Source organism: Meriones unguiculatus, chromosome 10, assembly GCF_030254825.1.
Source record: "Meriones unguiculatus strain TT.TT164.6M chromosome 10, Bangor_MerUng_6.1, whole genome shotgun sequence".
NCBI classification, from domain to species: domain Eukaryota; kingdom Metazoa; phylum Chordata; class Mammalia; order Rodentia; family Muridae; genus Meriones; species Meriones unguiculatus.
Genome location: NC_083358.1, coordinates 100812592 through 100839681, shown reverse-complemented (window position 1 = coordinate 100839681; position 27090 = coordinate 100812592). Strand labels below are relative to the sequence as shown.

The following is a 27090-nucleotide window of genomic DNA, read 5'->3' as shown; positions in this document are numbered from 1 at the left end:
CTCAGTGTAAACGTCTAGAATAGATCTCAAAGAAAGTGCTTAAGCTTTAGGCTTAAATTCTCCACTATCTGAACTAAAGAAGAAAGCGTTGGAGAGGGGTGATGGTGGCAACCAAATACATATCCAGAAGAGATGGCCAAGAAAAGCGCCTTAACACGCATCAGGCGTGTAACATGATAAAGTGCGTGTGCTCAGTTTGGCAGTGAGTACATTAAAAGTGTACTCTATTAGCATGGCCCCTGCTGAAGCATGACTTGCAAATATGTGAATCCATCTATCTTTTGTTCCCTCAGAAGTGAAAAAGAGATGGACTGTGACACGGCCATTCATGGCCAAGGGGTCCTTGGAACAACTCACATCCATATTTTTCTGCAAGGCAGGAACTGTCCAGCGCCTCTCCAAGGTCACCGCTCTCCCCTCCTTCAGCTTTCTTGGGGCCTGCACAGTTGTATCCCTGTAGCTACCTGGCTAAACAAGAAAGACTGCTGACCCTATCTTTGCCAGTCAGTCCACCAGCTCCTCAGTGGCTTCTTCTCACCTGTGAGACCCCAACACACACAGACACAGACACAGACACAGACACAGACACAGACACACACACACACACACACACACACACACACACACACACACACGCCTGCCTTTGCTTTGAAGCCAAAGCAGTAATCTTCTTGACCTTTGACCCTGGCCCCCAGCTGCTCAGCTGGGCAGCTAGGCCCACCTGTAGGAGGAAATCTTGACTCAGAATGGATATGTTGGGGTCCCTCGCAGACTGACTGGAACTGGGGGTGGCATATAGGCTCCCAGATTTTCTCAGGACCATTCCTAGTGCCTGACTCCCAGATTTCAAAGACTGGAATAAATCTTTTTGGGCTGGGTGCATGCCTTTTCTGTTGTTGAAAAGTATCTAAAAAAAAAAAATAAATAAAAGATTAATTAGTCCTTATCTTTCTATTACAAAGAAGAAAAGAACTTTAAAATGAAATCTTCTTTCTTAGGCACAAATTGCTCTTACTTTTTGCCTGAAATGGCAGACTGTGGTCTCTTACAATCATATTTGAAGGTGGTCGATACCCTAAAATCATGCAGATTCTAACTGGAAAGACAGACTGAGATACAAGCTAGACCTGTAGGCTGGGGCAACCCAATCATGAGTTTCAAATAGTCTGTGCTGTAGAGTGAGACCTGGTCCTTAATTTTTTTATTATAGTTTTAAATTTGTGTGTGTGTGTATGCATTTGGTGTGTGTGGCACATGCACACCTATACTCATACATGCAAACATACCTCACACACATGCGATAATAAAACATGATTTCAAAACAAAGATGTGATTTTTACTTTATAACTCAGCACAGCATTGCTGTCAAACATAGAAGAATAACTGCTTTAAAGGAAAGAAGAACATGGTTATCCCAAGCCACTGAGTAACTATGGCCCAAGAACATTGACTTGAATTGCCCTGAATGACACATTCCACCGTGGAAAAGGTGAACTTTTATAGTCCCGGAACAAAAGCAAGCCATCTATCAATTTTCTAATTACATGGCTGGAAGCACCAGGTAGGCTGTCTCCAAAGCCAGGAAATCTTTTCTAGAGACTCACAGATGTTATCTCTCGGCAGTGTTGGTCTTAGGCTTGGTGGAGGCTCCAGGGACGGTAAGCTTAGTGACACATTCCAAGAAGTTTACCTATTAGCCAGGAGAATGCTGGGTCAGATGCAATAGTTAAGCTAAGTGGCTGTTAGGGGACCCAAGATAGCCCAGTGACCACATTCCACCTCCCCACAGTTCCAGCTTTCTATCAGTCAGGATCTTCAGTACAGATCCGGCCTCTTCAGAGAACTTCGGCCCACGGTGCTGGGTGCTACTCCTCCAGCGGTGACACGGGTGGCTTTGTGTTCTGTTTGAGGGTCGTAGCCCGTAACTTTGGGCTTCAATTTCTGTGTGACTCAATAGTCGGGCATCTGGCAGTCATGTCGACATCACCAGCTCTGCTTCTGTTTCCTTATCTTTGTCTCTCTCTCTCTCTCTCTCTCTGAGGATGTCTCCACAGGCTCCTCCAAGTCCTCACTTCTACACTAACAGTCCTCTGCACCTTCGGTAGGCTCCTCCACTTCCTCCTCAAGCATGTTAGCATACGCTCCTCTACCAACTTGTCTTGGCCTGAGAATGATTACTCTGGATTTTCCATGCATCCCTCGTAAGTCTTTAAAGTCGATCGTGACTTCACACTTTCTTCCAGCCACTTTTATGGTTTTAGGCTTTAATCTGTCCCTTCTGACTTTGATGAATGTGGTTCCATGAGCAACAGTGAATGATTTCCAGCCCTGAGTTGCGCCCAGACTTATTCACAGTCATTATCCATTGCTGATCAAATACGATCACACACCAAGTGGGTAGGTGTGGCCTTTGACAAACACCATAATTCCCAGGCCAAAGGGCCAAGATGACGAAGCTGTGCTTGGAGGTGAGAATGTACCCTCTGTATTTTCACCTTCACAGCACATTATAGACGGCCAGGTGAACTGTCTTTTTTGTTGTTTTATTTTGTTGAGACCAATTTCACCATGTGGCCTTGGCTAACCTGGACCTCACTGAGGAGGCTAGACTCCAGTTCACAGAACTCCACCTGCTTTTGCGGCCCAAGTGCTAGAATTAAAGGAGTGCACCACTGTATCCAGTTGCGTTAATATATATCTACACACACACATAGACATGTTTATAATATATGTACACACACACACATATATGTAATTTTTTTACAGTTTACAGTTTCCCCTCCCTCTTTTCCTCCAAGCCACTCCCCCACCCCACTGAATTATCTATTATTAATAGGTTTTTTTTAAGATTTTTTTATTTTATGTGTATATATGTGGACTTGTGTGCCAAGATGCCACGTTGGGGAAGGTGCCTTCAGCCAGAAGAAGGTGTCTGCACCCCCTGGAGCTGAAGTTATAGGAGATGATTGACAGGAATGCTAGGAGCCAAACTTGGACCTTCTGGAAGAGCAGCAAAAGAGAGAGAGAAAGAGAGAGAGTTCTTAACTGGTGAGCCACATCTCCAGCCCCTATTCATAGAACTTTAGATTCCAACCTTTCTACTTCCTAGCATTTTATTTTATTTTTTTCACTTCTAATGAAGTGTTGCTGGAACTAGTCCAGAAACAAGACAGCTGTCACCCACATTCTCTGACATTATTGCAGAAACCATCACCCACATTCTCCGCTATTATTGCAGAATACAGGAAGGGTTTTTTTGTTTGTTTGTTTCTTAGAGTGTGTGGGTTCTTTGCTCTGTACACTAGGCCTGGCTGTTCATGTTTCTGTTTCTTAGTCCAAGCCTCCTCATGAATCGGTGCATCTCCTCAGTGTCATTCATTCCCAGGGACCCTTGTTGAATGAAGCCCTCCTGCAGGCTCAGCACTTTCACTGCCAGTTGAAATACGTTTTCTGATCACACTTTCCACCCACACATTCAGAACTTTTCCCATCGTAACGACTTACCACACACTATAGCTACAACTTTTACAGTTGGTGTTGTAACACAACTGAGCACGAAGCTCCCTGGAGGAGAAGACAGGAAGATTACAAGGTGGAGGCCAAGCCGGAGCTGTGGAGAGAGACCTTGTCTCTCAAAACTTCAGTCAAGAAGCGGTAGTGCGTGTTTACAACGTAAGCACTGAAGGAGCTGAGGCAGAATGGAAGGCTTAAGGCCACCTGGACTACATAACAAGACCCTGGCAAGAAAGAAAGAAAAGAAAGGAAGGAAGGAAGGAAGGAAGGAAGGAAGGAAGGAAGGAAGGAAGGAAGGAAGGAAGGAAGGAAGGAAGGGTGGGTGGTAAAGAAGGGGAGAGAGAGAGAGGGAGAGGAGTAAGTAACCCTTGAAAACTAAAACCAAGGATGCATTAAGGGACCACTATTTTCACTGTAGCAGAGAAGGGACCAGCCAAGTCTGTTGTTACAAATTACAAAGGATAAATGAAATTGGCAGAAACTGTTGTTATAATTTTTAGGGTCTAAGCCTGGGAACTAGATTCCTAAAAACCTAGGGTCCCCCTCGAGATACCAAATAAAGAGACAAACAAGAAGGAGACACAGAGAAAGGAGATTTGTTCAATGTGGCAAGGGCAAGAAGGGGAACAAATAAAAAGGCCCTGTGACCTCCGAGGCTGTTGTCCAGGCACTAGCAGATTTGGGTTTTGAGGAGGGCAAAAGCTGTGCATAAGTAAGCAATTCTAGTCCTGGCTCCAGGCTGTCTTGCAAGGTAGTCTACCTGATAAGATGTCAGCACTGTGTGAGATTTCCTGGGAGACAGATTCCTCTAACTGGCACCGGTCAGTTCCCTTCCTTCATTCCCTTCCTTCTCCCAGCATGAGATTCCCGGGGAATTCCAAAGTCCTCGGGGACCATTGTCTCTATAATCTGTAACCCAATAGAGGAGCACAAGGGTCTCTTCAGAAGATCTTCCCTCCTGCCAGGACCTAATTCTCCTCTATTTGTTTTTAGATCTCAATCTTAAGGGATTCAGGAGATAGGCTGCAGTTGTGCCTAAAATATGCTTGTGCCTGGAACAAAGACTGGAATGATATTTGCTTAGTGTCAGTAAACCATGCATGTGGAGCATCTCTTCAAACCTCTAGGCTTTCCTTACTTGTGGAGGTGGTGGCAAAAGCGAGCTCACCTTGTTGCTGGCTTTGAGGCACAGTCTCACTATGAAATCCAGGCAGGACTCAAGTGCACCAGTCCCTTGCCTCAGGCTCCGAACACCACTGTGCCCAGCATTCCATTTTTATGACAACCTCCTCTTCTGTCTCTGGAGGCATTGTGATTAGCCATCTGTGGTTTGATATTCACGGCCTCTAGCTAACAGGATGAGCTCTGTCTCAGTCTGATTTGTTTCCATACAGTGAGTGTAATCAACAGGTATCAAAGAGTAAATGCCAATAAAACTCTTTACGGCCGAATCCAGGTAACTAAAAGGTATGAAAAAAGTGACTCCCTAGGTCTGGCCCACCTGGAGTCCCTCAGGAATTTCATTCTGTCTGTCCTGTAAATGATGCATCTCAAAAATAATACCACTTAGGGTCTTTTGTTAAAAGTTGTGGATGTCCAGGGAAAAACCATTGCAAAGCTTTACAAGGAGAACACAAAACAATCACCAAGAGCAAATACTGGACCAAGGAAATGGCTCAGCAGGAAAAGCAGTTGACTTGCAAGTCTGACACCCGAGTTCAATCTCTGGGATGGACAGGTGAAGGAGAGAATCACCACGTATGTGACTGCATGACTGCCCCCTACAACCACAAAAAGCATTCCATACACACACTCACACATGCACACGCATGTGAACACACACACAATAGTGATAGTTTTAATAATGTTGATTTTTTTTTTTTTTTTTTTTTTGCGAGACAGGGTTTCTCTGTGTAGCCCTTGCTATCCTGGGACTCACTCTGTAGTCCAGGCTGGCCTCAAACTCACAAAGATCCACCTGCCTCTGCCTCCCAAGTGCTGGGCTTAAAGTCATGCACCGCCTCTGCCTGGCGATAAAATATCTTTTTTTAATATGGTAAATATTTAAAGAAAGCTAATTTGAAAATAAAGTATCCCCTTGTAACTGGACTTCTTAAGCGACCACTGCCTAATACCTTTAAAGTCTCAAGAGGCACTGCTTAGAGAGGACAATGTTAGGACATGTCTAACGATCTCTGCTTACAGAAGAATAGCCCTGACATAATTATCAGCACATGAACACAGGACCAGGCAAGGTTAGCACCGTTCACATTTCTAGTTGGAACACAGCAGCTTGGCCGAGCATTCTCTGAAGCTTTGACCCATAGAAGGTTTACATACTCTGAGAGGGACATAACTGTATTTTGAATATAAGAGATTGGGCAGCGATCAGTATCAGCACAGAGGTTGTTTGTATGGCTTAGCTTGTTATTAAGACACAGGGAACCTGCTGTAGCTTTATGTTGCTGCATTACATTTTTGACTCTAGTGTTAGCATATAGGCAGCCTGCCTCTAGGTTGCTTAGCAACCTGTAACGTCATCATTTGTTGCCTACACCAGGGATGGGGATAAAAGATAAAAGGGTCCCAGTCTCTTCTCTCTCTTTCTCTCCTCTCTAGCTCCCTATGCCTCAGTTTCTCTCCCCTTCCCTGCTCTAACGTTCTCACCCCCCAGTATCCCCCTCTTTCTCTTTTCCCGCTCTCTCTATGTCTCTCGCTCCACCTCCACACAATACATCTCTTCCTTCTAGATCTGCTGTGTGTGGCATTTTTAAATATGTTATTACTCCTAGAATTACTTTGAAACCTGTTTTATAATTTTATAAAATAGCATCAGTAGGTCGTGGTGGCTCACGCCTGTAATCCTAGCACTCAGGGAACAGAGGAAGGAGGATTTCTGTGAGTTTGAAGCCAGCCTGGTTTACAAAGTGAGTCCAGGACAGCCAAGGCTACACAGAGAAACCCTGTCTCGGGAAAAATAAATAAATAAATAAATAAATAAATATCATCAGCTGGGCTGGGCATAGTGGCACAGGCCTTTAATCCTAGAATTCAGGAGGCAGAGGCAGGTGGATCTCTTGAGTTTGAAGCCGGCCTGGTTTACATAGTAAGTTCCAGGCTAACTTGTTCTACATAGTGAATTAAACCACTCTATAGCAGACAGCTTACCTATTACATGCTAGGCCCCGGGTTCCATCCCTACCAGGGAATAAAGAAAAAAGAAAAAGCCACCATCAGAGACTTCAGGGTGAAGCAGATCCTTGGGGTTATAGTAGCACATAACTGGTGGGATAAGGGACAAAAAGCAAAGCTTTCTTACTACTCCTATGACCCGGTTTTCTTCCTAGAAAGTAGGACACGAGAAAGACAAGTTAGCACGGAGTTGAGAAGATTCACAAATAGCCAGCCTATGGGGATACTTTTCAGGTGATCCAGGGACCTGGATGCTTTCAAAGAAATACATTTTCGGATACTCCAATGCCCTTTGTGTTTTTCTCTGAAACTGGTGTGGATATAGGGAGTGGACATCTGCAGCCCTGAACTAGCACTCACATCTGCTTTCTTAATTGCCCTCATCCACTTAACAACAACAAAGTCTAACAGCCCCCAACTTCATTTTTCTTTTTTGAGACACAACTTGACTATGTAGCTCTGGCTATCCTGAAACTCACAGAGCTGATCTCAAACTCTCAGAGATAGAACTGCTTCTCCCTCCTAAAGGCTGGGATTAAAGGTGTACGCTACTGAGCCAGGCTTTCTTTGGTAATTTGAATTTTCCCTTTTTTACTTTTCCTTTATTTATTTGTTTGTTTCTTTCCTTTTTAAAACTTATATGTTTGCTGTTGTAATTGTTGCTTTTTATTGTTTGAGACACTGTCTAACTAGGAAGCCTTGGCTGGCCTAGAACTGTCTATGTAGCCCAGGCTAGCTTTCAAGTTACAGCTCTCCTCTGTCCGAGTCCCGAGGACTAAGGTTACAATTGTGCCATCACACCCCGCCTCGGTTATTTTCATCAAGGAACCATAAACACCACCTTACCTTTCTCATATCTTTATGAGACAGATTACCTATGAAATTTCATGACATAAGAAGTGAATTGTGGGGCTGGCAAGATGGCCCAGCAGGTAAAAGTGCTTGCTATGACAACCTGATGTCCTAAGTTCAATCTTCAGAACCCAATAAAGGCAGAAAGAGGGCCAGCTCCACAAAGCTCCCTCCCACCTGCAAAAGTATACCACATACGCAAACGAACACACACACACACACACACACACACACATACTCTCTCTCTCTCTAAATATTTTTACCTTTTTGGTTTTGTTTATTGCGTAGCCCTGGTTGTCCTGGACTGGCCTTAAAGACCAGGCTGTCTTTGAATTCACAGAGATCCACCTGCCTCTTTCTCCTGAGTGCTGGAATTCAAAGCATGTGCCACCATGCCTGGCCCATAACTTCTTTTTTTAAAGAAGAGGGGGCCAGGTATAGTGGCATACCCCTTTAGCCCCAGCACTTGAGAAGCAGAGGCAGGTGGATCTCTGGGAGTTGCAGGCCAGGTACAAATCTAGTTACAGGACAGTCAGGGATACACAGAGAAACCCTGTCTCAAAAAAATAAAAAGAGCAAAAAAAAAAAAAAAAAAAAAAAAAAAAAAGAAAAGAAAAGAAAAGAAAAAGAAAAAAGAGCACACAACAGTTAACTCATTCCTATAATTTTATTTTGTTAAATAAATTGTTAAATTTTAAAAAAATTAAACTATTTGTTTGGTGGGGGGGGGTGACAGCTTTCAGCTACACAGAAAGTTTGATACCAGCCGGGGCATAAAGTCCTGCCTCAAATACACAACAGCAAAAAGGGAATTATTGGCCCAGGCTAGTGAAACACACTTGGAATCCTAGACATTTGGGAGCCTAAACCATAGGGAGCTGGGAGCTTGTGTTCAAGGCTAACTTGGGCTGCAGAGTGAGTTCTCAAGACCAGCCTGGGCAGGTTTTCAAGACCCCATTTTTTAAAAAAGATTTATTTATTTATTATTTATACAACATTCTGCCTGCACACCAGTTCTTACTATAGATGGTTAGGAGCCACCATGTGGTTGCTGGGAATTGAACTCAGGACCATTGGGAAGAACAGCCAGTGTTGTTAACCTCTGAGCCATCTCTCCTGCCTAAGACCCTGTTTTTTGAAGACTAGGTGTGGAGCTCACTGGAAGAAAGTGGCCTAGCCCCTGTAAGTCCAAATGACCAGCCAGCATCTCCCCTTCCACCCTCCAGAAGGTTATTATTAACAACAAAAGTGAACTTGTTTGGGTTTATTTTGTTGTGGTTTTGTTTGTTTTTGCTATTTGAGCTAGGGTTTCTCTGTACAATCCTGACTATCCTAGAACTCACTCTGTAGACCGTGTTGGCCTCAAACTCAGAGATCCACCTGCCTCTACCTCCTGAGTGCTAGGATTAAAGGTCTGTGCCACCACCACTTGGCTTGTTTATCTGTTATTTCGATAAATACTACTTACAATAGTATTTTTAACAATTACAGCTTTCTGGTCTCAGGAGCTTTCTGTCTGTGTGTGTAATTGCAGTGATCAAACCAAGGGAACTTAATTTGGTTTGGTTTGGCTTGGCCTAACTTGGTTTTTTGAGACCCAGTTTTAATATGCAGCCCATACTGGCCTTGAAACCTCAATTGTTGGTCTCAGCCTCCTGGGAGCTCAAATTAAAGGGGTGCTGTACCATGCCTGGTTTGAACAGCAACTTCAAAACAAAAAAGGGTAGCCAGGCATGCTGGACACAGGCCTGTACTACCAGCACTGGGAAAGCTCAGTAAGAAAGATGGCCTGGAGTTAAAGGCTAGCTTGAGCTGTAGAGTGAGTTGTAGAAGAACGGGAGGGAAGGAAGGAAGGAGGATGAAGAAGTATGTATTTTTGCAAAACTTTTTTGTTCTTACCAAGTATTTATATTGCATTTTATTTACTTATTTGGTGTGGGGGTGAGGCCATCGCACACGTGTGAAGGTCAGAAGGCCAACTTCTACCGTATGGGTCTCAGGGATCCAACTCAGGTTGTCAGACTTGGCCGTTGGCACCTTTACCTGATGAGCCCTCTCACAGCCCCGCCCCACTCCACCCCATCTTTTCTTGAGACAGTGTTTCAGGAGGGTTAGAAATGTGTTTGTTTTGCTTTGTTTCTATCAAAGGAGGATACTGACCAATACTGCATAAACTCCCACCTGCCAGCCCAACTCCCACACACCTTTTAATCTCCCAGCTTGAAAAACTTGTATCCAAATCTTTTCATCCCAAAGGGGCAAACCTCCTTCAGGAGTAGCCTTAGGACCTGCTATCCTGCCCTTCATCATTTTGGGCACATTCTTTTCAAATCAGCGGATTTCAAGACTCCAGCTGATGGAGGAAGCGCACAGTCCCTACCTGCGGTAGAATAAGAACCAGGCGAACTCCTGCCTCTGTGTGCTTGCTGGCTTGTTTGCTTGCAGCATAGCCTTTTTGCAAAAGAAATCTGCCTGGGCGAGCTGCATCGGCTTTGTGCGTTCCCTGCCAGACAACAAGATGATTCTCTTTTTCTAACACACACGTACCTCAGACTTACCACATAGCCAAGGCTATCTGTGAATTTTTTTTCCCCTCTTAAGTGGAGATTATAGGCACCACTACATCTGGCTTCCAAACTTAAAAAAATAAAATTAAATTAAAATTAAAATAATAATAATAATAAAAATAAACAAGAGCAAAAATGTGTGCAGGCTGCAACTATAAGCCAATGCTATTTCTGTGAGGAACCAGAAGGGACAGGACTTGCCTTCCCACAAAGTCTACGGTGTGGCTTAACCAGAACTGGGCCAAAATAGTCTCCTTTCCCCTTTGATGTCTTCCTTCCCCACCTGAGCTAACAGCACAGCTTACTTACCGCTGTTGACAAGCCTCAGGTGAGGCCAAGCATGAGCTGAACCCAGGCACTCTTGGGCAAGGAACTAAACTTCTCTGGGCCATGCTTTCTAGTTTATAAAATAAGAATTCTATACACGGTTTCTTTCTTTCACTATTAATCACCATATTGGTTTGTTTGGGCTTCATTGAAACAGGGTCTCATCCCTGGCCAGGATTTCATTATGGAGCTAGCTTGGAACTCAAAACAATTCTCCTGCCTCAGCCTCAAGAGTGTTGGGATTACAGGCATTGGCTGCTGTGCTGGGGGCACTATACCGTTTATCTAAAGTTTATCTAAACCTTGCTGTTTTTTCATCGCCTCCGGAGCCTTCCATAGTCCAGACACATGCGAGCTGAGTGTTAAGGGTCTTAACACTGCGGCTCACCATGGAGGGATGGAGTCAGACAGCGGAAATTGGACGTCACACCTGCCTGCTTACATGGGCACTCTGATAGAAGGATGGATCAGCAGAGGAGCGCCCAACACGGACCCAGAGGTGGAGAAAGGAGAGGTGGGGCTGCCTGCCGATGTAAAGGCAGAGATCCTGCCAGATTCACGGGTTTAAAAACAAAAGGAGCAGCACTCAGGAGGCAGATGGATCGCTGTGAGTTCGAGGCCAGCCTGGTCTACAAAGCGAATCCAGGACAGCCAGGGCTACACAGTGAAGCTGGGGGTCGGGGGAGGATGCAGAAATAAAATGAGAGGAATGTTTGGTTTCAGGCATCCCTTGGTCCCTACCTGCTGCCTGGCACACCTTGCCCTATACTCTGAATTCCCTAGCCCAGGGGGGCTTCCCCTCTCCCAAAGGCCCTTCACTATAGAATCCAGACATTTTGCTTCCTCTCTGTCTCTTTCAGTGTCTCTCCTCCTCTCCCCCTGCACATAATTCTCCCTTCTCTCCCTCCCTTTCCCCTTCCCCACCACCTCCAATAAACCTGCATTTATTTATATATAACTTTGTCTGGCCATGAGCCCATTTCCTTTTTTCAATCAAGGAGCCTCACTTTCCTTTAGTCCAGTCCTTTAGACACTTGCATTGTGATATCAGTTTTGCTGATTTACTTATTAATTTGTCTTTAAAGCCTGGCAACAGTCTAAGAAATGCATTTGGTACCATGATTCAGGTCCTGTTTCATGAATTATAGCCCAAACCAAGTTCCTGCCTGAAGCATTCCTAAGCCTACCACAAACCATACAGAAATTTCAACATTAAAACACCAGTTGTAACCTGCTAAATTGATGATGCAACCTAGGACTCATTTTGTAACTTTTCCTGTAACTGGGCTCAGACAAAAGGCGTATGATTGGAGCTTCAAATTTTGGGGTGATGAAGCTAGAGGGGATTGAGACAGGATTTTGCTATGTGACCCTGGCTGGCCTCAGAGTTGCAGAATCCTCCTGTTTCAAGCCTCTAGAATGCTTAGATTATGGGCATGAGACACTGTACCCCCCTGGAAATTTTCTCAAATGTAGTAGTATATTACAAAAACACCTGCTCTGCGTTTATACATATTCTTCAGAAAAAAACAATTATTTTTAAACACGGGGAGGAGCAAACTCTAGTAATCCCAGCACCTGGGAGGTGGAGACAGTAGAACTCTGGGAGTTCAGGATCAGCCTTCACTATAATTAGAAAGTTTTGGGCCAGCCTGGACTACCTAAGACCTGGCTGGCAAAAAAAAAAAAAAGAAAGAAGAAAGGAAGAAAGAAAGGAAGGAAGGAAGGAAGGGAGGGAGGGAGGGAAGGAAGGAAGGGAAAGGAAAGGAAAGACAAAAGAAACAAAGCAAAGCTGGGTGGTGGCTTCACAGCACTCGGGAGGCAGAGGCAGGCAGATGTCTGAGTTGGTAGCCAACCTCATCTACAGAGCAAGTTCCAGGACATCCAGGGCTACACAGAGAAACCCTGTCACAAAAAAAACAAAAACAAAAGAAAGAAAGAAAGAAAGAAAGAAAGAAAGAAAGAAAGAAAGAAAGAAAGAAAGAAAGAAAGAAAGAAAAAGAAAAGAAAGAAAGAAAACAAAAAAGCATCTGATAGCCTCTACTGGTGGTCCCTGCCTGGCGATGGCGGCAGAGCTGTCTTTCCGCACCATTGTGGGTGTGTTAGGTGAGAAGGCAGGCGGGTGAGGAAAAAGAACTATAATAGAGGGGAGAGAGGAGCTGCAGGGCTTGCGGCTGTAGCCACAGCTTCATGCCTGTGGACTCAAAGTTGTGATTCAACCAACACCATTTGTTAGAAAGAAAGAGGGGGCTGGAGAGATGGCTCAGAAGTTTAAGAGCACTGGCTGATCCTCCAAAGGTCCTGAATTCAATTCCCGGCAACCATGGTGGCTCACAACCATCTATAATGAGATCTGGTGTCCTCTTCTGTTGTGCAGGTGTGCATGCAGGCATACGTAATAAATCAACTCTGCATACATAATAAATAAATAAATCTTTAAAGAAAGAGAGAGAAAGAAAAAAGAAAGGAAGGAAGGAAGGAAGGAAGAAAGGAAGGAAGGAAGAAATTCGGTAAGGGAGAGGTTCCAAGAGAAGACACCTTCCAAGTGGCAAGGGCTCCGTGCTTTTAAAAGGTTACGGAACAAAGAAAACAACAGCAGATGAGAGATAAAAAGGCGATTGTCTTCTAGTATACAAGATGATGAAGCAAAGAGGCTTTGATCCATGGGGCATCTGTGGTTGACATTAGGAGAGTTTGCCCAAATAGTTGGAGCAGGTCCGCAACCTTTCCTGTTTCCTGTTTTACAGGTTACGAGTGTCTATAATCTTCCATCTTCCCCTCTCCTTTTTCCTTCATTTTCCTTTCCCTTCCTTCCCTTCTACCTTTCCTCGCTCCATCAGCAAACTGGTGTTCTCTTTATCCTAGTCCAGATCTTATGCTAGTTCCCACAGATGAGATCTGAGCTCCAAAAGGAAATCTCTTGAGAAACCCCTGACACAGTGGACAGTCTGAAACCAGGTGGTCGCCTGGCTTCCCAGAGCTTTAGGCTGTGTGCTGAGGAGTGACAAGCTAATGCCCAGTGGCACCTCTGTCAGGAGAGGTGATGGGAAGGCTTGGAGAGGAAGTGAGAACACTCAGTGGGCTGTGACTTAACCAAAGGAAGTACTGGGAAGGATGCGTCCATTAGAGACCACGCTCAGAGACCGCCTTGTTTCCTTGCTTAGGGTTTGTGCAAGGAGCTCCTGACCTATCTTCCAAATGCTGATGCTCAACTCCTGTTGGTGGTTCTTAAGTCAGAGAAAGCTGCCAAGCTGCCTATTCCCATTTGACAGAACTGGTTTCCTAGGGAACAGCTTACACATACTAGTTCATTCTTGGGATTTTTTTTTAATTATTATAATGATTTTGGGGTTTTGTTTTGTTTGTTTTTCGAGACAGAGTTTCTCTTTGCAGCCCTGGCTGTCCCAGAACTTGCTCTGTAGACCAAGCTGGCTTTGAACTCACAGAGATCTGCCTACCTCTGCCTGCTGAGTGCCGAGATTAAAAGACGTGCTCCACCACTGCCTGACGATTTTGTTTTCTTCGACTCCTGTTGAAATTAAGGAACCAAATAAACCTGCTTACTATCTATTGATAAATGATATTTGAAAGGACCTTGAAGTTGGCACAAGACACCCCAAAACCAAGTTCTGAGCACAAAGGAAATGCATTTGCCTTAAAGGGACAAAGGACAGGGAAGAGACAAAGACAGGAGATCAAGGTGTCGAGAGAAAGGGTAGGGAACAAAGAAGAGGGAGGAGGGGCATTTGTCCTGGAGGGGACAAAGAACTGCCTCTGGGTAAAGAGGAGACAGCTGTGGCCCTGAGGCAAATGGCAGCCTATAAAGGTAAAAGGAGAAACTCCATGTTAGGTTGAGGTGTTTAATTTAGTTGGGCATGTTAATTAGGGTAGTCAAAAGGGGGCTTTTGATTGCTGGACTTCAGTATTTTGCTAGCTGAACCTTGGTGGTCAGCATGGGTGGGGGGAGAGGTGGCCAAATAAGGGAATAGACCTTGATGGTGAGGTTTAGGAATGTGATCTAATGGTGTTCACCAAGAAAGGGAAAATGGGGGAAGGGCAAGGCCTGCCAGAGCCATGTTTGCTGGGCTCGGCCTGCTCCAGTCCCTTCAATACGGTCACTACAAATAGAAGCTTTTTTAAAAAAGAAATACATTTCATCTTCATTAGTGTGCTGCCCAGACTTGATACTTTAATGACTGGTGTCTTGAAAAAGTGATACCTGAGGTCAGGTGTGGTGGCGTGAGCCTTTATTCCCGTCACTGAGGAGGCAGAGGCAGAAGGATCTTTGTGAGCTTCAGAGCACATTGCTCTGTGCTTCAGGCTGGCCAGGACAACATAGAGACCTTGTCTCAAATAATAACACCATCACCCCCTCAGAAAAGAGAAAAAGGGAGAAAGAAAGAAGCAATGAAGAAGATACTGCCCTGCTTAGCCAGAGCTTTTACAGTGTTAGGTGTCTTCACCTCTCCTATTCTCCATAGCTCTGAAGAGGTAAGGCTCCAGAGTTAAGGTCCGAGGTTGCTCCAGAGGCCCACTGCACATGCTCAGTGCCTGGCCTCAGTCCACCAAACAAAACAAACTAGGAAAACCTGGCAGAGTTTGAAGCTCAAACGGCACCTCTGAAGTATCAGGACTCCAGCCCAGAGCTTAGAATGAGGACTCTCAAACAAACAAAAATTGTGTCTCGGAATCTATCTTGAAGCAAAGCCGCCGAGCTGTAAATTCTTGGTGTCTGTCACGTTGAAAATGATTTTTCTCCCCAGTCACAGGCAGATCAGGATGGTGTTAGAGAGCCAAATGCAAAGCTGTGGCACGGCGTGGCGGCTTTGTCCTTCCTCTTCCTTCCCCGGGGGACAGCGGATTTCATCCAGGTCACAGTGCTGTTTGGCTCACACTTTGTCTCAGCTAAAAATACCCAAGGCCTTTCTAGTTTATTTCAACCTGACTCGAGTTTCATAACAAAATGTGTATTGTGGCTGAGAGTGGTACAGACCTGTAATTCTAGCAGGAAGAAGGCAAAGCAGGAGGGTCGTGGGTTCCAGGAGACCCTGAAATACACTGGACTCCTGTTCCATACACAAACAAAGCCAATTGGCAGTACTCAAAATAATTGATGCTAATTAATCCTACCACTTGACAGCAGCAGGTGTTTTGTGTGTGTGTGTATGTGTGTGTGTGTGTGTGTGTGTGTGAGAGAGAGAGAGAGAGAGAGGAGAAAGGTGTTGAGCCACATCCTAAGGTCAGGATTTTATACATATACATATATATATACCTCATATACATATAATAACTATAGGAATTATTTTAGTCCATGAGATTCAGAAAATAAAAGGAGTAATAAGCAGAAATTGAGATCTAAATAAGCCTCTCTGTCCACCCTCATACAACGCTTTGCTCTCAGCTGATTTGGCAGACAGCTCCAAGCATTATTCTTAAGGGAAGAATCCCCAGAAGGGCTCCCTTCCGGCTCCTCTTTCCCTCACCCCCTTTTCCTCCTGTAGAGGAATTTTAATCCAACAACATGGCTACCCTGGCTGGAATACAGGAGATAGGGTCCCAGGAGATCTCAAGGCCAACCCGGTATAAAGCAAGTTTCAAGTAAAGAAAAGCTTAGACCCACATGTGGTGGAGGAAAAGCTTAGATCCAGGAGACAGAGACATGCAGATCCCTCTGAGTTCTGGGCAGTGCTTTCAGTCCGGTCGGTTGAGTCAGTAAGTTGTGAGGCAATGCTGTGGAGTTGAGTTTGTGGAAGTTCAGTTCGTGGGGTTCAGAGGCAGCTTTTGCCGGGAGTGTTTTACAGAGGCAGGTTGAAAAGAGAACAAGCTAGACTCAGGTGAAGACAGATGAGCCAGAGAACGAGAAGGAGTTAGTTTGAGGCCAAGTGAGATGGTGAGAGAATCAGTTTGAATCAGTCAGCTTGGAGAGGGATTTGAGCCAGAACAGCTAAGCTGAACCAGCCAGCCAGAGCTCAGTAGGTCTCAGAGGCTGAAAGCATTCTCAGCCTCGATTAGGTTGTACGGAGGGTAGAAGCTTCCCCGACTAGGCCTAGGTTGGAGATGGAGACAGTAGGCCTCCCAGACAGCAATTACATCAAGCAAATAAAAGCTACGTTTACATCCTCCCTCATTACCCACGCTCTCCTCCTTTCTTGACTCTGTCAAATAGAGCCTTCCCTGAAACTAAAAAGGTGAGAATGGAATTTCTATTGCCCTCCCCACAGTGCCCCTTCCTCCACTGAGGTGGGAATGGAGGCGTGAGAACAGTTGGGGCCATTTCAAAAGAGCCCAGTGGAAACTGTGAATTCCTCCCAATTCCTTTGCTTTTGTGTAAGATCCCACCAATTATTGTGGCTGGCCTCGTTATCTGAAGGGGAACGGAATGAAGCATTTAGTGGTGTTCACTGAGATCTAGGAGAGCTACTGAGTAGCGAAGAGATTAGCATTTTGCCATTTAACCTCAGGGAACATTTAGAGGGCTGGGGGTGCAAACCCAACAGTAGCGTATTTGCCTAGCATCCTTGTGTGGTGGGATGGTGGGGGATAGAGACACAGGGCTTTGTTGAAGAGGCAAATTCAAAGAATGAAGGTGTTCTTTACAGAGACTCATTTTGTATTAAGAGGAAGGCTACCTGAGCTTTGGTATCCAGGTCTCCAAAGTAGAACGGGTACTTTCCATGAGTTGCCCTAATATGCTTGATTCACCATGAGAACCTGAAGGCAGAGGACAAACAAAATTAAAGAGAATGATAAAGCCAGGTGTGGTGGCTCCCACCTGTTAGCCCAGCACCTCGGAGGCTGAGGCAGGAGGCTTGCTTTGAGCACCTAATGAGTTTCAGGCCAGCCTGGGATACACAGTGAAACCTCATCTCCATGAAGCAAAACAAAACAAATAATGGGACACTGAAGGCAAAGAAACACAGTTCAAATCCTGACTCAGCTCTTTGCTATTGTAAAGCACGGAACTCTGTGTATCAGCTTTCTCACCTGTAAAACAATAGCAGTTACCTCAGAGGAAGGCTGAACCCACTTAAAAAGCAAGGTTGGGGCTAACTGTGCCCTGCAGAGACAGACCCTGCAGAGCACCCACCACAACAATTTGCAATTGCAATTTGCTTGACAGGTGTCACAAAACCAACTTTAAAGGGCCACGATGCAATTTTGCCTTTCATTATTACATAGGCACACCTGGGCTCTACGCCATCCGTTTCACAAGTAGTCACGTGTCCTTCCCCCCCCTTAATGAATAGGGTGTTTTGGATGGTGTTGAAATGCCTTAAGTAGCCAGGCACGGAGGGAGGGTGGCACACACTTGTTATCCCAGTGCTCAGGAGGATGGCGAGACCAGCCTGGGCTATGTAGCTCAACAAAAACCAAGAAAGAAACAACAAGAGAACGGGAAGGAATGGAGGGAGGGATGAAGGAAGGTCCTGAGACAAAAGAAGGGTTGGGTGTCTAGTAGGCCTGAAGGTTTGCAGTCTGTTGACTCAAGCCCACGGCCAGGGTATTTGGACCTCTGCCCCAGAGGGGAGCAAGAGATAAAGAACAAAGGCCCCATTCTCAGGAAGCTCTCCCTTTAATGGGGACCCAGGAGTCTTTGTTCTATCTGGAATGTCCCCATGTCCCTCACCTCATCATTATTCCCTTGGAAAAGAAAGGGCATTCACATAAACCATGTTTTGCTAATTAAGGAAGTTATCCCGCAGAAGAAGGTACTGGATGCAAAGACTCATTTTGGATGACTTGAGTGTTGAAGAGGCAAATTGCCTCATCTAAAACAGGTGCCAGCAAGATGGCTCAGTGGGTAAACGTGCTTGCTGCCAAGCCTAAGGACCTGAGTCTGATCCCAGCTTTACGCATGCCCTTGCATGTACACACACACGCCAAAAAGTGTCATAAATCTTTAATAAAATACCCATAACATTCCATTGTCCATGAAATCAAGCTCAGCCTCCCCATAAGATCTCAGCCTGTGTCCCCTGGCTGCCAACATGGGTCACACTGCTATGTCATTGCTCCCCAAGCATGTCCTGAACCCTGGCTCCTCCCTCCACCGATGTATCCTGAATTCCCTCAGTGTTCTTTCTCAGGAACCTTGGGGATATAGTTCTTTGTGTATAGCTGCAGGAAGGGCAGCCTCGAACTCCTGACCACTGGGCCCAGTTGTGAGACCTGACTCACTTTACCACGTTAATTCTCCTCACAATAAACACCTTTCCTAGTGGAACAGGGTTGATCCATTTTACTCAGGAGCAGAACACCGAGGCTTGGAGCATGAAAAAGGAGGTTGGGGGTGACAGGGTACTTTAGATTGGAACACTCCAACAAGCACTCTGCTTGCAATCCCCCTGGTCATTGAGTCTCTTCTTCGCAGGGGCTGTGTGAAGGCCAAATAGCCGCTGCAGGGCACTGGGTCTGGGCTGGAGTTACACGTCTTTAACTTTCATTTATCTCATTTCATCTTTTTGCAGTGCTGCAGATCAAACCGAGGGCTTTGCACCCGCACGTGTAACAGTTAGAACCTAACGGGCTACCACCCTGGCCCCCTTCAGAGAGGATTTCGAAAGCGGGCAAGGAAATTTAGCCCCTAGACAAATGCACTGCAAAACAAAATCATACCGCAGCTTTTAAACTCGATGTTTTTCTTCTCCGGGAGATAGCCAGGACGGTTTGTCACGGCTGTTTTTCGTCACATGAATTGCTCTGCTTGAAAGGCACGTGGGGGTTAAATATAGCAGCAGCGTCTCTGATGAAACATTCTCTGGCCTGGCAGGGACAAATCTTTGACATTAACCTTTAGGAAGGAAAGAAGGAAAGAGCGTCCCTGCCCATTGCATGAAGGAGGAACTCCTTCTCCTGGTCATTTTCAGGGCAAGAGGAGATATGAGTCTAAAGCGAGGAAAGGAAGAATGGAAGGATGCTAGCCATCTGTTGGGTCTTTGGGCTTGGCTGTGTCTGGCAGGCCTGTCAGAGCCAGAGCCAGTGGCCAGATGCCCTGCAGGGGGGAACCACACACCCCGTCCAGCCCCCGGTTCTGCCCATTGCATTTTGAAAAGTGATCTGCCTAAAACTGACCTGTAGGATCCAGAGGCCCACTTCTACCTTGCTCTTTCCAAGACCATTTTTTTTTTTTTTTTTTTACCCCTTAAAGGACAAACTTAATAGCGGCAGTAATGAAACTTTAATTTGAAAATGGGCTGAAATTGGCACACCACAGTAGCCATCATAGCTGGGAGCGGAAGCTCCCTGTGGGGAGTGGCTGTGGACTGCGCACTGTCACAGCGAGAGCAGTTTAGGGGATGACGTATGCAGGGAGGGATGGAAGGAAACAACACAGAAACTTGATTTAAATTGTTACAGAATCTCTTCCGCTGCCCACTGATAGCCCTGTGCAGTAGCTTGACTGTGATTACCTCATTCCCGGTGATTAGCCAGTCCCAACTCCCAGAATTCTTTCGTCATAGTCATTTTGTGGATGAGTGTTGTGTGCTGTGCTGTGTTTTTAAGAGTCCCAACCCAGGCTGGCCTGGATCTTACTTTGTAGCTCATGATGAACCCCCTGCCTCTGCCCCCCAAATGCTGGGATTTACTGCTGTGCTGCCACCATGTCCAGCTTGTTGTTATTGCTGTTAGCAACAATTTATTTGTCTGTTTGGTTTTTTTTTTTTTTTTTTGGCTTTTCGAGTCAGAGTTGTGTAACAGCTCTGGCTGTCCTGAAACTTGCTTTATAGACCAGGCTGGTCTCGAACTCACAGAGATCCGCCTGCCCCTGCCTCCTGAGTGCTGGGGATTAAACGTGTTTGCCACCATGACCAGCCAATTTAATTATTTAAAAGTTTTCTCCCACTAATTCAAATTTTAAAAATTTATATACCATAACTATAAATAAAATATAAATACAAAGCATCCTGAGAGATAGGAAATGCTGTTTAAAAAAATTGATTTAAAAAATCAAAACACAGGCTTGAAGTTGAGTGTATGCCACATGGCTGTGATCCTAGGACTCGAAGCCAGAGACAGGAAGATTGCTTAGAAGTTAGAGGCCAGCCTGGGCTATGTAGGGAGACCCTGGTTCTAACGGACAAACAAACAAGGAAAAAAAAAATGGCTGAATCTGACCTTCAGCTTTCTGTTGACCTCTCCCTAGAGGAGCATATAAATAGCAAGTGTGGCTACTTATTATAATAATAATAATTTTAATTGCTTATATTTTGAGATGCTATGTTACCTAGGATGACCCGGAACTCCTGGGCTCCAGTGATCTGTCTTCCTCAGCGTCCAAAGCAGCTGGAACTAGTCACACTGCTGCGTGAGGCTTAGCAGCAGCACCTCAGTTTGCCTCTGTGTGTTTTATATTTCCTTCCTTCTTTCTTTTTTTGACGTGGTCTCGTGTTGTAGGCCAGGCTGGATTCAAACTCCTCACTGCGTCACTCCTCGCTTGTGCGTCCACTTCCTCGGCGTTAGGATGACCAGTGTGTCTGTCCCCACCGTGCACGAGCCTGGATATGTTTCAGGGTGGCTGAGCAGACTTTCTCCTCTGGACAGAGTCAGCATCCAGCTGCCTGCTCAGAGCAGAATCCACACCGCCGCCGAGGTTGCCTTCCCAGGGAAGCCCTGGGCCCTGAGCCCTCAGCCTTCACCCTGCCTGGGGCCAGCTCCAGGAAAAGCTTGCCTAATTCCAAACTAGAAAAACAGAGCTCTTCTCTGGAATTCAAGCACGGTTTAGAGGTCAGAGAGATTCACAGGCCTGTGCACAAGGAACTGAATATTGTTTCCTCTTTTCACAGTTTGTAGAGTACCGTGTGGGAAATCCACACGATGCAGGGGTCTTATTTAAGTCCATCTCATTTTGTAAATTAATTAATTAATTTCTTTTAAAAAGCCTACTTGGTTTTGTGGGGGGGAGGTTGCAAGGGTGGATAAGAAGGAATGGGGAGATGAGTGGGATTGGAGTGCATGGTGTTAAATTCGCCAAGAATCAATAAAAAGTCAGAAAACAAAACAAAACGACCAGTTGGTTCATATAGCAGAGACTGGCCTCCAGTTCTTGACTGTTGATTCCTGGTCCTGGGATTACAGGAAAGAGCCACCTCGCTCAGGAATAAGCAGGTTTTTACGAAGTTCAAATTTTTCTATTTTATGAAGTAAAAATAAATTAATAAAAATCCACCCAGCGGGATGGGGGAAGACGGGGAAAAACGGTAAGGAAGAAAGAGAAGACAGCAACAGCCGGAGGCCTTACTCTCCTGCCTAAAACTCATCCTTTTCACTTTTCTGCTCCTCACAGCCGCTGGGGAAGGAAGGATTACCCGTATTCGGTCCGGACCGAAGCTCCAGAGCAGAGCAGTATGTCAAAGGTCACAGAGGCACAAAGTGGGCCAGCTAGGAGCTGAAGCACTTCCTTTCACCACCTTCCAGGGCCCCAAGGGAGGAAGAGGAATCCCCAGGCCTTCGCTGCCTGGCGCCGGGTCACGTAGCCAATGAATATCAGAGCTGTCACGTGACCGTGATTCTGGTTTTGGGGCCCGACGTAGGTCGTCTCGACGAGCTATTTAGTTTGCTGGTGGGAAGGAAAGGGCGGAATGGAAGAAATTGGATGACATACATAAACTGACCAATTCAGATTAGATAACTCGGTTGAGGGGTGCCTTGTACGCAGAAGTTTTTAGGTGAAAACTTTACAGCATAAGGTCAAAAGTCAAGGGGCAAGTTGGCCAGCAAAGGTGGTAACCCCGGAGACTATTCTGATCTGACGACCAAACCCTACCTCTCTCTGCTCAGTTTAACCAACTACTTACTTACTTTGGATTTTTGGAGACAGGAGTCCTGAGGCGAATGGCCTTCTCCCCCTCCCACACGCTAGGATTACATGCAATACCCGCTTCTGGAATCAAATCTATAACAACTCGTTAAAAAAAAATGGCTGGACAGTGGTGGTGGAAGCTTTCAATCCCCAGATTTCGGAGGCTGAGTTAGAGGCTAGCCTGGTGTACAACAGTGTGTTCCAGGACAGCCAGGGCTACACAGAGAACCCCTGTCTCTAAACACTGAGTTCCGGGACAGCCAGGGCTACACAGAGAGATCCCTTCTCCAAAAAAAGAAAAATAAAGTGACTTTTCCCGAACTCCCTCCCAGACAGCTTGACCACCATTCAGCATCCGGAAACACTGATCCAGCCTAAAAGGGCTCTAGTTTCTAAAAGCGGTTCCTCACACGAGATGAGAGATGAGTGTGGAAAGAGCTAATAGTGGCCTCAAATACTTCCCCACCGTCTTGATGCCACCCTCACGTGTTACCAGCAGGAAGCTCCTTCAGTCCCGGGCTGTGAAAGGGCGTGATCCTCATCCCGAAACAAATACTGGGGATCTGCCTTACTTGGTGAAGTGCTTGCCTAGGATGCATGAAGGCCTAGGTTCAATCCCTAGCACTGCGTAAACCCAACATGGTGGTGCGTTCATGTAATACTACCCCTCAAGAGGTAGAGACGGAAAGACCAGAAGTTCAAGGTCATCCTCGGCTATATAGCCAGTCTCAGGCCAGCCCTGGATATGTCAGAGCCTGTCCGGAAACAAAGGAGAGGTAAAAATAAGAACCGTAACATGGAAGGGATAATTGTTAAAAATTAATATTTTAAAACTGAAGCAGAGTCGGAGCGTGTGAAAGATTATAACGTGGATTGTAAGCAAAAGGGTTAGAAGAAAGAGGAGTTAGGTGGCTGGAGAGACAGGCCCGCTGCTCTTGTAGAGGATCTGGATTCAGGCCCTGGCACCTCTGCGTTACTTACAACCGCCTCTACTCAGTTCCACGGCATCTGAGGCTGTCTGGCCTCCCCTGGCTCCTGCACGCACATGGTGCACACAGCTTCACGGAGACACACACGTGCACATAAGTAAAAATAATACATACACCTCTTTTAAAGAGAGAAGAACGGAAGACATGCCAAGACCACGGCGCAGGCTTGCAGAGGAGAGTTGCCCACATTAGGAATTTTTACCTAAAGGTTTTCGGTTCGTCAACACAATCCTTATTCTCCTGGTTTTCCTTCCTTTTATTCTCCTTCCTACTGGTTAGGCCCTGAGGGAACTCTCACAAGATCTAATCTGATTTCAGAATTTTATCACTGTTTGTCTATTCAGCTATTTACTTTTCTTTCTTCTTCTTTTGTTTTTTGGTTTTTGTTTTGTTTTTTTGAGACAGGGTTTCTCTGTGTAGCCCAGGCTATCCTAGAGCTTGCTCTGTAGACTCAAACTTACTGAGAGATCTGCCTGCCTCTCGAGTGCTGAGTGCTGGGATTAAAAGTGTATGTCACCAAGAGCTGGCCAGTTATTTTTTTTGTTTGTTTGTTTTGCATTGAGATCCGTGTCTTACCGTGTATCTGAGGTTGGTCCCAATCCCCCCATTCTCCTTCCTCTGGACTTACATGTAGACCAAGCTGCCTGGAACTGGCCGTGTAGCAGGAAGTTGCTAGGATTGCAGGTGTGTGCTATCACATCCAGTTCTGCGGGTGCTGAGTCAGGCACGCAGATCTTTGTGCCTTCCAGGCAAGCTCTCTACCAACAAACCTACCTCTAATCCTACTTTTGTTTTGTTTGGGGCTGGCCTGTCTCATATATATATATATATATATATATATTTCCCCAGGCTGTTTTTGAACTTAGGATTCTTCTGCCACCATATTTCTTATCCTAGGATCACAAGTGTGTGCCACCTTGTATTGTCTTTACTAAGGTTATCAACGGGCAAAACGTCCCGATTTTCAAGGGTGAAAAGGGACTTCTTTTTAAGCTAGAGAGCTGACTGGGTAGTGTGTGTCTATGATCCCAGCACTCAGGAGACTAAGGCAGGGGGATTCTAAGTTTGAGGACAGCCAGAGTAACACACTGAGATTCTGTCTCAAAAAACAAAAGTTAATAAATTAAAAAACAAAATGAAGTGAAAGAATTGACCAAAATTGTCTAAAGCAATCACATGACTAGAGAGTATAATTGGAGAATACAAGAGAATTTTAAAATTGTTATTTTAAATACTTGGTACTGTTTTTTTATTGTTATTAAATTTATTTCTTTAGTATGTACTTAGGTATGTGTGTGTTGTTGGGGATCAAGCCAAGGCTAGTAGCCTGGGCTGCAGGGTGAGACCTTGTCTTACACAAACAACAATAAAACCTAACTACAACTTAAAGTGAGTTTAAGATCAGCCTGAGCATTGGACAACTTGGTTGGATCCTATCTTAAAATAAAAACATTTTTAAAAGGGGGGTGGAGGTGAAATGCACTTCAGTGGAGGAGTGCTTGTCTAGCATGTAAGAAGCCCTGGGTCCAATCCTTGGGACCATAAAAATAAAACAGAGTCTTCAATGATCCCTGGGAAGATTTTGGCATAGGATATCCAAACATGTTTTATGGGTACGTAGAGTAATTGACCCTAACTGCCAACGTGGATCCGCTCGGGGCAAGTTCATCATTCAACAAATATTTATTGTGTACCTTCTAGGTTCCAGTCACTGGGAGAAGAAACAAGAATGAGACAGAAACAAAACAGGCCAATTCCTGTCCATTTGCCAGAAGACGGTTAACAGAAAGTCACAGCACTGTAGAGGATTTTAATTGGGAATATGGGTGCTCTGGCTAGAGATCGCATCCACTGAAGACCTTCTGGGTCTGTGTGATCTGGCTGGAATTCAGACATGTCTTTAATCCTAGGAGACAGAGACAAGCAGATCTCTGAGTCTGAGGCCAGCCTGGTAGAGAGAAAAAAAAAATGCTTGGGTCCGGGCGTAGTGGTACAGGCCTCTAATCCCAGCACTCAGGAGACAGAGGCAGGCAGATCTCTGAGTTCTAGTCAATGCTTGTTCAGTCAGGTTGGTTGAGCCTGTGAGCTGAGAGGCAGGGCGGTGGAGCTGAGTTCATGGCAGTTCAGTTCTCAGAATTCAGAGGCAGTTTTTACTGGGAGAGTTTTACAGAGACAGGCTGAAGAGACAACAAGTTAGACAGGGGTGAAGACAGATGAGCCAGAGAATGAGAAGGAGCCAGAAGATTAGAACAGATTGTTAAAGCTGATTTGAGGTTAGGCAGGGCACAAAGTCAGAAACCAAGAGAGAAGCCAGTTTGAATCGGTCAGCTTGGAGAAGGGTTTGAGCCGGAACAGCTGAATTGAACCAGGCAGCCCGAGCTCAGAAAGAGCGAGAAAGGATGAGCTTATTCAGCGGTAAGTCTCAGAGGTTGAAAGCATTCTCAGCCTTGATTAGATTGCATGGAGGCTAGACGCTTCCAGGACTAGGCCTAGGTTAGCAGACAGAGGCAGTAAGCCTCCCAGATGACAACTGAACCAGGTGAATAGAAGATCTTTTAACACAGCACGATTACAAGCGCTGTGAAAGGACCCTCAGACTGATCTGTGAGCTCCCCGTCAGCAGAGCCTGCTGCACTGGGGGAGAAGACAGGGCAGGGATGATCTGTGAGGAAGCAGCATTGACCCAGAGCAGGGATTAGGTGGGAGCATGCGGAGTGCTGCAGGCCGAAGCCTGAAAATCTGATGTGCAGGAAGGGGCGGGGCAGCAGCAAGCTGGCCACACTGAGGGATGGGGGGAAGCATGAGACCGTTAGACCCGGGCAAGTGGGGCACACCTGTGATCTCAGCACTTAGGAGGTTACGTTGGGAGGCTAGGGAGTTCCGGGCCAACCTGGGCTACCTAGAAGAGAAAGGAAAGAAAGAAAAAGAATGAAAGTCTGAGAGAAAGAGAAACAGAAAGGAAGGGAGGGGAGGGATGGAAAGAAAGAGGGAGGAAAGAAGGGAGCCAACCAACAGCAACGAAAAGCAAAACTCTCAGCAGGGCGGTGGTGGTGCGCAGCAGAAGCAGGCAGATCTCCGAGTTCGAGGCCAGCAGGGTCTACAGAGCAAGTTCCAGGGCAGCCAGGGCTACACAGAGAAACTCTGTCTCAAAACAAAACAAAAAACACAGAGCCCTCTTCTACAGGGGCAAGCCCTAAGGACACTGTGGATTCAAGGTTGTTTGCTGTCCACTCTCTTCATGTGAGTGAAGACGTGGTGGTGCATCTTCTTGTCTGGCTCAGTGATGTTCTTGTGATGAAAGCACTTCAAGCCCCTAACTGATCCAGCTGTGGCCTGTCTTCCTCCCGCTCACTAGAGATGTGTTGGCCTTCCTACATCCAGTGTCCTGTCAGCCGTCTCCTCGTCTGTATTGTATCTTCCAGTCTTCCTAAGGCTGTTCCTCCTAAAACCATCCGTTCCCCTCCCTGGAAAGTTTCCTCCTTTGATCTCCTCACGGATTCAAACAAAAGCGAACCTAAATAAAAGAAATCCAAATCACTTCATTTGTGTTTATACTTATCAGAGCATGTAAGAAATAAAAAACTATGAGGATGGGAATCTGGTCTGTTTTGTTCGTGCCCAACCTGTAAGTGAACTGAGTGAGTTGCAGAAGTAAATATGCATCGAATGACACACTAGACAGCTATAGTTTAAGCTCTTTAAACTATTGTGCCCAAATAATGTTACCATATCGGTATTCAGCTGGACAGAGACCTCTTGACTTTTGCTGATACAAGTCTGGGTAGTTTGTCAAACAGCTAAAAGTCAATAATTCGTGTAAACAGAAAATGTTGTAATTGTCTAAATTCAG

General features: G+C 45.6%; 2 long non-coding RNA genes across 4 annotated transcripts in view; one reads left to right on the top strand and one right to left on the bottom strand.

The window, feature by feature from the left end:
- Positions 1-26799, top strand: part of LOC132656942 (uncharacterized) — a 58031-nt gene extending 31232 nt beyond the window's left edge. The window contains exons 2-4 of one of the 2 annotated variants that reach the window (XR_009594774.1): positions 21736-21978; positions 24942-25655; positions 26425-26799. This is a non-coding gene — a long non-coding RNA (uncharacterized LOC132656942). Of the gene's footprint in view, positions 1-21735; positions 21979-24941 lie in introns of both variants that reach the window. The other variant, XR_009594775.1, reaches the window with a different exon arrangement.
- LOC132656941 (uncharacterized) lies at positions 1329-21739 on the bottom strand. 2 transcript variants are annotated; one of them, XR_009594773.1, is made up of 4 exons: positions 19068-21739; positions 17081-17162; positions 13910-13980; positions 1329-3000 (listed from the first exon to the last, which is right to left on the bottom strand). It is a non-coding gene; the product is annotated as an uncharacterized LOC132656941 (long non-coding RNA). The 2 variants fall into 2 exon arrangements; XR_009594772.1 differs by lacking the exon at positions 13910-13980.
- Positions 26800-27090: the final 291 nt, after the last annotated feature.